Here is a 13,129-nt window from a genome sequence, read left to right on the forward strand (position 1 = left end):
GAGTGTGGAGGCTGCTTAAGATTCTCTCTCTCTCTCCCTCCGCCCCTCCCCCACTCGTATGCACATGGTCTCTCTCTCAAAATAAATTTCAAAAATGCTCAACAAAACATAAACAGAAGGAAAATATCTTAATATTATATACATGGATATATATGTGGCCATATATATATATATATATATATGGCCATACATTAAACACCTACAGCTAACATTGTACTCAGTGGTGAAAAACTGAACAAGGAACAAAGCAAGGAGGCCCATTCTCAACACTTCTATTCATGTAATACTGGAAATCCTAGCCAGAGGATTTAGGTAAGTAAAAGGAATGAAAAGTATCCCAACTGGAACGAAATAGAACTGTCCCTGTTTGCAGATGGCATGATCTTGTATATTAAAAATCCTAATGACACCATAAAAAAAGTAAGGGCTAATAAATGAATTCCACTAATTTACAGGACATAAAATCAATACGCAAAACTCAAGTGTCTTTTTATACACTAACAAGGAACTATCTATAATGGAAATTTACGAAATATTCCCATTTACAATAGCATGAGGAAGAATAAAATACTTAGTAATAAACTTAACGATGGTGGGGAAGATTTATACACTGAAAACTATGAAACATTGCTGAAAGAAAGTAAAGCAAACACAAATAACCAAAACAATCTTGAGAAAGAAAAACAAAGCTGCAAGTCTCACACTTCCTGATCCCAAAACGTGTTACAAAGCCACAGTAATAAACACATTATGCCCCAGTGTTAAGATATACACAGAGCAATGGAACAGACAGACAGCTCAGAAATAAATCTATATATGGTCAGAAGATCTGTAAAGAGGTGCCAAGGCTACTCAGCGGGAAAAGCATAATCTCTTGAACAAATGGTGTTGGTAAAATTGAATATCCACATGCAAAAGAGTCAGGTTGACCTTTACCTTACACCATATACAAAAATTAACTGAAAATAGATTAAAGAGCTAAACATAAGAACTGAAACCACAAAACTCCTAGGAGAAAAATTGGTGAAAAGCTTCATGAGTTTAGATTTTTTTTTAACTATGACAGCAAATATAAAGGCAGCAAAAAGAAAAATAGATGAAACTACAACAAACTGAACAAACATCCACACAGCCAAGAAAACAATCAACAGAAGGTAAAGACAACCTATGAAATAGGAGTGAATATTTGCAAACCATCTATCAAATAAGGGGTTTATAGCTAGAACATATAAAGAACTCTTACATCTCAACATCGTTGATTAAAAAACTGGCAAAAGATCAGAGTAGACATTTTTTAAGATGATATACAAATGGTCAATTATATGAAAAGATGTTTAACATGACTAATCATCAAGAAAGTGAAATATCAAAACCACAATTAATTATCACCCTATACCCATAAAGATGGATACTATCAAGGAAGGAAGGAAGGAAGGAAGGAAGGAAGGAAGGAAGGAAGGAAGGAAGGAAGGAAGGAAGGAGAAGGAAAGGAAAAAAAAGAATAAAATGTTGGCAAGAATGTGGAGAAATGGGAACCCTTGTACAGTGCTATTGCTGTAGAAAATATTGAAGCTTCTCAAAAAATTAAAAATAGAATTACCATATGATCCTTCAACCCAACATCTTACCTTTGAACGATGCAACGGTTAGTGGTGCCAAGTCCCCGTGCAGTGAAAAATCTGAATATAACTTTGACTTACCCCAAACTTAACTACTAAAAGCCTACATTTGACCAGAAGCCTTGCCTATATTATAAACAGCTGAGTAACATATATTTTGTATATTTTATGTTTTATATGCTTTTTTCTTAAAACATAGCAAATTAGAGAAAAGAAAATGAGACTGAGAAAATCAAAAAAAGAAACAATACATTTACAATATTGAACTGTATTTATAAAAACAAACAGAAAAACAAACCCATGTATAAGTTGACCCATGCAGTTGATATTTATATTGTTCAGTGATCCACTGTATCTCCAAAAGAACTGAAAACATGATCTCAAAAAGATATTGCATATTCATTAGAATATTATTCACAATAGCCATTGGGTGGAAGTCAACTACATATCCATCAATAGGTTAATTGATAAAGAAAATATTATAATATGTACAATGAAATATTATTCACCCCTTGAAAAGATGGAAATGCTATTCTTCCCTACAACATGGATGAAATTTGAGGAGATTATGTTAAGTGAATTAATTCAGGTGCAAAAAGAGAAATACTGCATTATTCCATTCATAAGAGTAACCTAAAGTAGTAGAATTCTTAGAAACAAAAAGTGGAATGGTGGTTGCCAGGGGCTAGCAGGGTGAAAAGGGGAATTGTCCAGGAATATAGAGTTTTAGTTTTACAAATGAAAATGTTTGGCTATCTGTTGCACAAAGTGTGTATATAGTTAATAATACTATACTATACTGTTAAAATAGTTAAGATGGTAAATATTATTTTTTACCACAATAAAAAATTACCTCAAAATTACCTTAAGATCAAAGAGCCAAGTGTAAGGGATAAAACTATAAAACTTTTAGAAGAAAACATAGGGGGAAATCTCCATGACCTTGGATTTGGTAGTGATTTCTTAGAAATGACATTAAAAGCACAGCCTACAAAAGGAAAAAACTTGTATGTAAATTAGACTTAAATATTAAAAGATCTATACATCAAAAGGCACTATCAACAGAGCAAAGGCAACTCACAGAATGGGAGAAAGTATTTGCAAATCATACATCTGATAAGGGATTCATATTCAGTGTGTATAAGTTACTCCTACAACTCAACATCAACATCAAAAACAACCTGGGGGTACCTGGGTGGCTCAGTCAGTTAAGCATCTGAATCTTGATTTGGGCTCAGGTCATGATCTCACATAGTTCCTGAGATCAAGCCCCACATCTGGCTCCACACTGCTCTGTCTCCCTCTCTCTGCCCCTCCCCAGGATGTGCAAGCACGCACTTGCACACACACTCTCTCACTCTCTCTTTCTCAAATAATAAATAAATAAACTGTAAAAAAAAAATACAGTTTAAAACTGTAAAAATTCAGTTTTAAAGTGATTAAAAAGGGAGGGGGACCAAGAATACGGACACCTATTTCTTCGAAGATATGCAAATGGCCAATAAACATATGAAAAGATGTCCAACATTGGTAATCATTAGGGAACTGCAAATCAAAAGCACCAAGAGATACCACTTCATGTCCATGAGACTGGCTATCATTAAAACACACGCAGATGCACACACTCACACACACACACACACACACACACAGACACACACACACAAGAAACAAAAAACAGAAAAGTCAAAGAGTTGGCAGGAATGCATAGAAATTGGACCCCTTGTGTGTTATTGCTGGTGAATAAGTAGATAGTGTGGTGTGTGCTACTTCGAAAAACTGTATGGTAGAGTCTCAAAAAAAGTAAACATACAATACCGTACAATCCAGCATTTCTACTGTGGAGACAAAGCAAAATAACTGAAAGCAAGGTATTGATCACAGAAGACATTTGTCTACTTATACATTCATAACAACATTATGCATGATATTTGGAATATGCAAACAGCTACGTGTTCTTTTGTGGATGAATGTAAAAACAAAATGTGGTATATACAGAGAATGGAATCTTAGCCTTAAAAAAAAATATTCTGAGACCTGCTGCACCATGGATGAACCTTGAAGACATTATAGTCAGTGAAATAAACCAGTCACAAGAGACAAGTGTTCTGTATGTTTACTTTTATGAGCTATCCAGAATAGTCAAGTTCATACACCAAGTAGAATGGTGGTTTCCAGGAGTTAACGAAAGGAGAAAATGGGGAATTATTGTTCAATGGGTAAGGAATTTCAGTTGGGGAAGATGAAAAAAATTCTGGAGTGGACAGTGGTGATAGTTGTACAAAAGTATGAAAGTACATAATGCCACCGAACTATGCACTTAAAAGTGATTGAAATCACAAATTTTATATTACAAATATCAGACCACAATTAAAAACAAAACTCAGTTGGGTGGCAAGAAGGTTTGTAACATATTCATATCAGAAACTAAGTTACCACGTGGGAGAGGCAGCATATGCAACCCAGACTTAACTTCAACTACCAAAAAAGTACAATCATCTGAAGGAAACTAAAGATAAAATACACTTTATTCCAGAGGATAAAATAATTAAGTGTATTAAAAAATAGTATAAACTACCATGGAAAAACAAAATGATGAGAAGAAAAGAAGAATCCGAAATGACAAAAGGAGAAAATCAATTTTTAAAGAAAAAATATGATAATTAAAATCAAACTTCAATGGATTAATTAGTATATGAAACATACAATTTCGCAAGTAACAAGGAAATGGGAATATGTAAAAACACATAGTGAAAATGGATAATAGAAAAAAAGTTACAACTTAATTCAAACTTTGCAATAAAACTTAAAAAGAAAAAAACATTTTTAAACTATACTTATAAACATTTCAAGAGAAATTTGCTAATGCATTTTCAGAATTTAAGTATGGTATGATTCCCCAGATTAATAACTGTATGGATCCCTAGGGACCCAGTGATTTCTGAGAATTATTAATGGAAATCAATTCAAAACCATATGATGAAACATCAACAGTAAGGACAACCAAAATATGACAGTCAAAGTGAGAGGTGACTTTTCAGCAGCAAATTCATAGGTGGAGTAAAAAAGAAAAAAATTCAGCTTTATTTTATATACAGTGCATTCCTAAACATGACATAACATAGTTGAAAATAAAGAAATAGAAATATATGCCATGATAATAACAAAATATATGAGTATCAATCTAAAAATTAGAAAAAAAATGTCTCTAACAAACCAAAACAAAAATATTGGGATGAGCTGGTAAGACTGATGGAGAGAACCTAAAGCTGAAGCCCTATCTCTCAAAAATTATATCTTCAAAATACATGAATCCAAAATTTAGCATACTTTTCAGGAGAAATTTGAACAGAACTCTCTCAGAAACAAATTGAACCCAACATAAAACCACACACACACAAAAATGAAACAAAAAAACCTAGTTCAAGATTGGTGTTAAATTTTAGTCATTAAAAAAAATATCTTCACTATTCTCAGAATTTACCAAATAATTCAGGACAGTTACGTAATTGATGCGTCCTTATAATCAAAAATCATCTTAACTTTCCTTCTATTAAAAAAAATATTGAGTTTCTTAAAATATTAAGGTTGTCAAAGTATGCATCTAAAGCACAGAGAGAAAAGCAACACATCAAAACAAAAGAACGTTCATATTTTTTTTTCCAGTAAGGAAAAATATGGCAAAGAGTTTTGGCAGATTAAAGATGATTTTAAATATAAAAATCATTTTATGCTTTACTCTTTGAAAACCCAGTTTATTATGAAATCAACAACTTCATAAACACATTCTTTTCTGAGGTTGATCTGCCCTAGAATGAGACACTGATACTGAACTTTAACGCAAGTAATTTCTTTGAGAGGTGATACTGGGATCTGCCTTGGGAGGAGTGAGCGAGACCAAGATTTATTGGAAAGAAGTATCAGTGCTCTGGGCTATTGGAGTTCAATCCCAGTGGGGACCCCTGGGACAAAGTGGAAATCCTACCTCGGAGATGTCTTCTGAAAAGCATGACAACCCTTTCATTTTTGGTCAAGTGTTGTTACTGGACTGGCAAATTCTAGCATTTAGGACCAGCTTGGGGTAAAGATAAAGCATGTTTTGGCCAGAGAAAACATTAAGCAAAGAGTTTTAGGTGCTCATAATCAGAAGCTGTGGTGTATGAAAGACCTATGAGTGCTGGCAGAAGAAGCCAGGGCGCTGACAGTATCTTCAACAGTTGTATCTTTTCCCAAAACTCGCATTTTTTTTAATATTTAGATGAATAATATTACACGCCACAAAGCATCCACAATTTGTTCAGAGTCAATACAATGACTTCAAAATAGTTAAACACACTGGCATTTTCTAATTCACTTGGAATTGACTAGCTTGTTACTACCGTCATTTATGTGTATATGCATTATTATTCATTCTTGTGTAAGACAATAAATATTAAACTATAGAAACAAAATTTTCCAGTATGGTATAACCTTGGATTGCGAGTAACTTGTTCCGTGAGTGTTCTGCAAGACTAGCAAACATTTCTTGTAAATTTTAACTTCATAAACAAGTGATGTCTTGCAGTACGAATGGTACGTGACACTAAATGTCACATCATCACAACCCAGCTGATGGTTCTTGAAATTCACTTTGATATACAAGCGCTTTGGATTACAAGCTTCTCTCCAGAACGAATTATGCCCACAAGCCAAGGTTTTATTATAATTATTTACACTCGTGATTTTCAGCATAAATGGGCAAATGAAGTAATAAAAATGCATTTTTGGTATTTGTTGCTTTAGATATATTATCTGGCATGAACAGTTTGTTTCCCTATATTCCAAGGCTTTGGTCATTATCCCCACCTCAACTACTTTCCTCTCTATGTAATTTTGAAAAGGCTTTATTTCTTCATTAAAAAAAAAATTCTGTAGTTACAGATATGGAAGCATAAAAGGTAAAATACACATTTAAATATTATCTATAATATATTCTATCTCATGACAGTTATTGGGCATTTGTAAATGTTTACTTGAACAAAATAAACAAGTTTCAGTGAACACGTTTATTTCAGGTTGATTTTATGTTCTAAAAAGATATGTGTATTGGTTCAATAAATTAAAATCAATATAATCACATTTTAGTTTTAAAAAGCTACTTATTGGTGATGAGTATGTATTGCTTTTATTTATTTGGGCATGTATTGCTTTTATATGTGTAACTATAAAAGATATTATATAAATATTTTAGGATAAGCAAAGAAAAAGCTTGAAGAAAGCAAATCCAATATATATTGCTTATATAGCAGTTTTAAACTGATATGCCATCATAAAACATGCCAGAACCACACATTTCTAAATTTCATGAAACATCCTTGTGAATTCCTTATAATTATAAACTTTTATTTTGATGATTTCTTTCTGGATTAATGTTTCAACCTCCCGGCAGGGGGAAAAAATCTAAGTTTGTCTTTTGACTCTTTGTAATAGTCTGCTAAATGTAGTGAGGAAAAAATAATTTAAATTTCAAATTCATTTTAATTTCATTACTAAATACCCTTTAGGGAAAACATTTTTTCCTCTGTCAAGATAATTAATAATTTTAAAGGGTGTTTTCAATATGCATTTGCCTGTAAGAAAATATATAATACCAAGGCTTGGGAAAACAAAAATTATATATTTCTAGATATGCTATGCTCCATGTATCTACTGGGAGTGTGACTACATTAATATACAAAATTAAACATAAAAGAAACATACTCTTTCTGCAAAGTCAGTCTCTGAGATAATAGCCTATTAATATCAAAACTAAATAAAATATTTTGCTTCTATTTGCTTATCCAGGTTCTCATTTGTTTCTCAGAACTGTAGCAAGATAATTTCTGACACAAATGTTTTGCTTTGTGAGCCCTTTCTCTCATATCTCTTCTCATATCAAAATTCCGAAAATATATATTAAGTGACTGTTTTCTGGGATGAATTACTTTTTACCTCTGTTGGAAAACATTAAGTTTTTGTGGGAGGAAGGGAATAAACCAGTGCTAAATAAAATGCATGTTGAGTAAACTCAAGCACTGAGCATGTTATTATTATTTTTTTTTTACAACCAAGAGCACAAGGTGAGTGGCAATTTTTTTTATTGTTTGTTTTTACTTAATTGTGAAAGTTTTGTTCTCGAGTGATTAAAAGATTCATAGTTGTTACAAGGTGGTTGAATATATGATGGACGATGGGTAGAATGTGGCCAGCAGAGGCTTTGGTCCCAAACCAGCCAACAGGACTAATCCATCTGATAAAACAGAATGATTTAATCATGAAATATGATTTAGTGTTAGGTAGAAAGTAACCTTTTAATGAAAATATAAGGCCAATATCAGAATAAGACTGAGTTACCATGTGTAAAACTTTATAGATTATATTTAAAAAATGTGTTGAGAATCAATGTGGCATAATGAAGGGGGGGAAGGTTATCATGTTAGATCTAACTGGATTTGAACCTTGATTTTGCCATTGAAGAGGTGATTGAATTTACCTGAAATATTTAAATACCCTGCAATTCCTCTTCCTATATAAAATGTGTATACTAAGCAATCTTCAATTATGTTCTAACAATTAAGATAAAAAATGCAAAGTTCAAATAAGTGAGCTCATCCATAGAAAGTGTTCCTTACCATTATTGCCTTCCTAATGTATATTTTAATAATAGTATATTGTAAATATAGTATTTCCCTTTTGCCTGTAAGAATACTTTGCAGGACCCCCAGTGGATGCCTGAAGTCACAGATAGTACTGAACCCTGTATATACTATGTCTTTCTTATGCATATATACCTATGATAAAGTTTAATTTATAAGTCAGGCACAGTAAAAGATTAACAATAAGTCATAATAAAATAGGACAATTAAAAGAATATACTGTGATAAATGATGTGAATGTGGTCTCTCCCCCTCTCAGGATAATCTTCTTGCACTGTACTCACTGTTCTTATGTAAAATGAGAGGAAAATGCCTATGTGATCAGATGAAATGAAGTGAAGGTCGTAGGTGTTGAAGCTATTGTTGGACTTCTGATGATATGTCAGAAGGATCATATACTTCTAGACTGCAGCTGGCTGTGGCTAAAAGAAACCTGAGAAAGTGAAATCATGGAAAGGAAGGGGGACCTCAGTTACCTTGTTATACTAGGAAACTCTCCTTCGATATGTAGATACCAATGTGTGTCTACTGATAACCTTTAGGCTTTAGGCATGTAGTCCGTGACTAAAAGGTAGATGTAAGAAAAAATAACATGAGCATTATGGATGTACTTATAAAATTAAAGTTCTCTGAAGCCAAACTTTATAGTCCATTTGTTTTGATGCCTGTCAAAAGCCAATTGCAAAATGTCTGCAAGTTCAAGGTCCAACTACATATTTAGGTTCGATGCCCTTTGTACGTAAATGTTATGCTTTAATAACTGATAAGTTTTCTAAGTTTCTATTAGTTACACTAATACTGGGCACTGTTATATTGGCTTGGTTAAAGTGGCTCAGAAATTCTTGCCACCAAGTGAAACCTCCTGTTGGTTTGTTTTTAGAAAACTATTTAGGAAAGTAGATTGCTACAATGACATAAAGCAGCAGAAATGGTTTTATGCTTTGTTGTAGTTTCATTGAATTCTATAACCTCGGGCAGGGCTTTAGTGGGAATACTACAGCAGATCCTGAAGTTGGAGCCTGTTGTCTGAGGCTCTCAGCTAACTGTACTTGTCACAGCTGAAAGTCAAATGAAATCTGAACAGTGTATCTCCACTGTTGGCACAGGATTATCCCAAGCAGTGAGTTATGAGAGTGGTGGATAATTGTCGGATAAAACACTTCAAATAATTAGTAATCTTCGTACCTTAAGATAGGAATAAACAAAGCCACCTCTTTGAGCATAATTATATTGCATTAACACACACTAATTAAATCTTATAATGATATTTGAATAGTCCCCAAATTTAAATGTATATCCCCCATAGCCCATTAGTTAATATGAACTCCCTTTTTGGAAAGTATTTTACCACATTCCCGCCTGACACTAATATCAAGGGTCATTAAGCAGTTGATAAAAATGTAAAGAATGAGTTCATGACAGAAAAATATGGCCGAAAGTCTTGTTTAAATCATATTCTAAATAGGCTGTACTATTTAAAAGACAAATACTGTTTATGAAAACATTTTCCCTTTCATATTTAGGTTTCCCAGTGCCAGGAGATTATTTGCTACTTTGGAGAAAATTAGTGAATGTTTGTTGAAATACTGATTTACTAATTTGTTTTTGTAAGTCAGTATCAAAAGTCATTAATTTATAGACTATTCCAGATGTAAATGACATATATGAGTAAAACCAGTTTTCCCATAGAGCACAGGATCACTGGAATAAACGGCATTTGGGTTTGCCAGTGCATGGGTCAACATTTTATTAAAATATGTGACACATTATTTTGCAATTTATCTGTCCACCTCCTAGTTGTTCCATCTCCTCTTATGGTTACTGTTATTGGGAACATCTTTTAGTGTTTACACATGGCAATTAATACTTGTTGAACAGGGGCGCCTGGGTGGCGCAGTCGGTTAAGCGTCCGACTTCAGCCAGGTCACGATCTCGCGGTCCGTGAGTTCGAGCCCCGCGTCGGGCTCTGGGCTGATGGCTCGGAGCCTGGAGCCTGTTTCCGATTCTGTGTCTCCCTCTCTCTCTGCCCCTCCCCCGTTCATGCTCTGTCTCTCTCTGTCCCAAAAATAAATAAATGTTGAAAAAAAAAAAATACTTGTTGAACAGAGAAACGCTGATGGGTAGAGTAAAACACAAGAATGTGCAAAGGGAAGGCTTACTCTTCTTTGGGCAAAGAGCTCACATGGATTACTGTAACATTTCTTCATCTGAAAGGAACACGTACCAAATGGTTTTCACTCTGTATTTGTTGAATACTCAGAATTGAAACATAGCGTTGGAGAAAATATCAGAGTAAAAATTCAGAATGAAATGTTACGGATTCAATAATTTTCAAGAATAATTTTGAAGGCTTTTCTAATCAGGGCATTAAAGTTCTGAGTATTTCATGAGTACTAATTTTAATATCTGTTTTCTGCAACAGCGAGTTTTTTCAGGAAGACCTCTGCTATTTTATTTTCCTAGAAAAGAACTGGAAACAGTTAAGAGAAACATAAATCCCCAATACTTGATGCAGTGTTTTGAGACTCCTCATTTACTATTCTAGTGACCTCTGGCTAAACAGCATATTCCACCAGTGAGTTGAATAAATGGCATATTTCTTGCTTTCAGGATTTTATAATCTGTGTAGTAATTTACATTATTGTACTCACTAATTATCTCAGGCATAAGCTCAGGCAGTAAGCTTGTGCCTCAGGTATATTCTCTACCAGAAACTCTGTTGTACAGAAGAAGTATTTTCCTCCATCTATAAAGCCCCTTTAAGTAATCGCTACTGCAGAAGAAACCAGTCTGATTTGCACTGATTTTCAGTAATATTTCCGGCAGGCATGCGAGATCCTAAATGCAGTTTCTCGCATCTAAAAATATGAGTTTATAGACACTAGTTTATTGATAATTTCTGCTACTGGGGAGATATTATTGACTCATATTGGACATTCTTTTGTAGCCCTGTCCCATTGAGGAAATCTGGACTAAGTGAAAATACACAATGGGACTTCCTTGATACACAATTTCCATTTTAAAGATGTTGAAATTGAAGCATACCTGGATGTTAAGTGTGGTAGATAAAATTAGATGTAGAATAAATATTACAAATTACAATTGAGCTCCACAAGAGTTTAAAAATCAAACAGCAATAAAACACGTATAGCTAGTTAAGTGAACTGCTTAAGTTCATACATGAGAAAAGAATTTATACAATGGGGAAAAGATGTCTTCAACAAATGGTTCTGGGAACACTGGACAGCTACATGCAAAAGAATGAACCCAGACCACTTTTTACACCATAACAAAAATAAACTCAAAATTAATTAAATACCTACATGTGAAACCTAAAACAGTAAAACTCCTGAAATAAAACATAGGCATTTCCTTGACATCGGCAATAAAAATATTTTTTAAATACATCTTCTCAGGCAAGAGAAATAAAAGAAAAATTAAAGTACTGGAACTACACCAAAGCAAAAAACTTATGCACAGGAAAGAAGACCATCAAGAAAACAAAAAAGCAACTGATTGAATGGGAGAATATATTTGCAAATGATATAACTAATAATTTAATATCCAAATATATAAAGAAGTTATGCAAGTCAACACCAAAACCAAATAATCTGATTAAAAAAGGGCAGAGGACCCAAATAGATTTTTTTTTCCTGAGAAGACATACAGATGGCCGACATAACACCTGAAAACATGCTCAATATCACTAGTCATCAGGGAAATACAAATCAAAACCACAATGAGATATCACCACACCTGTCAGAATGGCTAAAATCAAAAGTAAAAGAAATAACATATGTTGGTAAAGATGTGGAGAAGTAAATTTCATGTATTCTTGGTGGAGATTCCTCAAAAAATTAAAAATATAATTGCCATAGAATCCAGTAATCTCACTACTGGCTATTAACCAGTGTCATGCACGCGCGCGCGCGCACACACACACTAATTCAAAAAGATATATGCAGCCCTATGTTTATTGAAGCATTATGGAAACAACCTAAGTGTCCATGGCTGGATTAATGGATAAAGATATATCCACACACGATGAAATAATACTCAGCCATACACAAGGGAAATCTCGCCATTTGTGGCAATGTGGTTAGATCATGAGAGTATCACCTAAGTGAAATAATTAGGACAGAGAAATATAAATATCTGTGATTTCACTTATGTGTGGAATATAAAAAAGACAAACAAACGAAACAAAACTTATAGATCTAGAGAACAGGTCAGTGGTTATCAGAAGGGAAGGGTTTTGAGGGCTGTGAAAAAGGTAAAGGGGTCAATTATATGGTGCCAAATGGTAATGACTTATTGTGGTGACACTTTGCATATAATGTATGCAAATATCAAATTATTGTGTTGTGCCCTTGAAACTAATATAAAGTTATATGTTAATTTTGCCTTGAAAAGGAAATAAATAAAAGAGTTTAAAAGTTCTTTGTTTTCTTTTGCTGCTATTAGAAATTACCATGCAACTCAGGGGTGCCTGGGTGGCTCAGTCGGTTGAGCGACCGACTCCAGCTCAGGTCATGATCTCACAGTTCATGCGTTCAAGTCCCACGTCGGGCTCTGTGCTATCAGCACAGAGCCTGGAGCCTGCTTCAGATTCTGTGTCTCCTTCCCTCTCTGCCCCTCCCCTGCTCATGCTCTGTCTCTCTTTGTCTCAAAAATAAATAAAAACATTAAAAAAATAAATTAGAAATTACCATGCAACGCAAATGTGCTCTCTTACACTTCTGGAGTTCAGAAATCTTAAAGCAGTTTCACTGGGCTAATGCAAAGCTGTACTTGGATGTGAAAAATTTATATGGTGTAGGTCTAAAAGTATATTCA

Source organism: Puma concolor, chromosome C1 (genome assembly GCF_028749965.1).
Source record: "Puma concolor isolate L17-30 chromosome C1, mPumCon1.1.hap2, whole genome shotgun sequence".
Classification (NCBI taxonomy): Eukaryota; Metazoa; Chordata; class Mammalia; order Carnivora; family Felidae; genus Puma; species Puma concolor.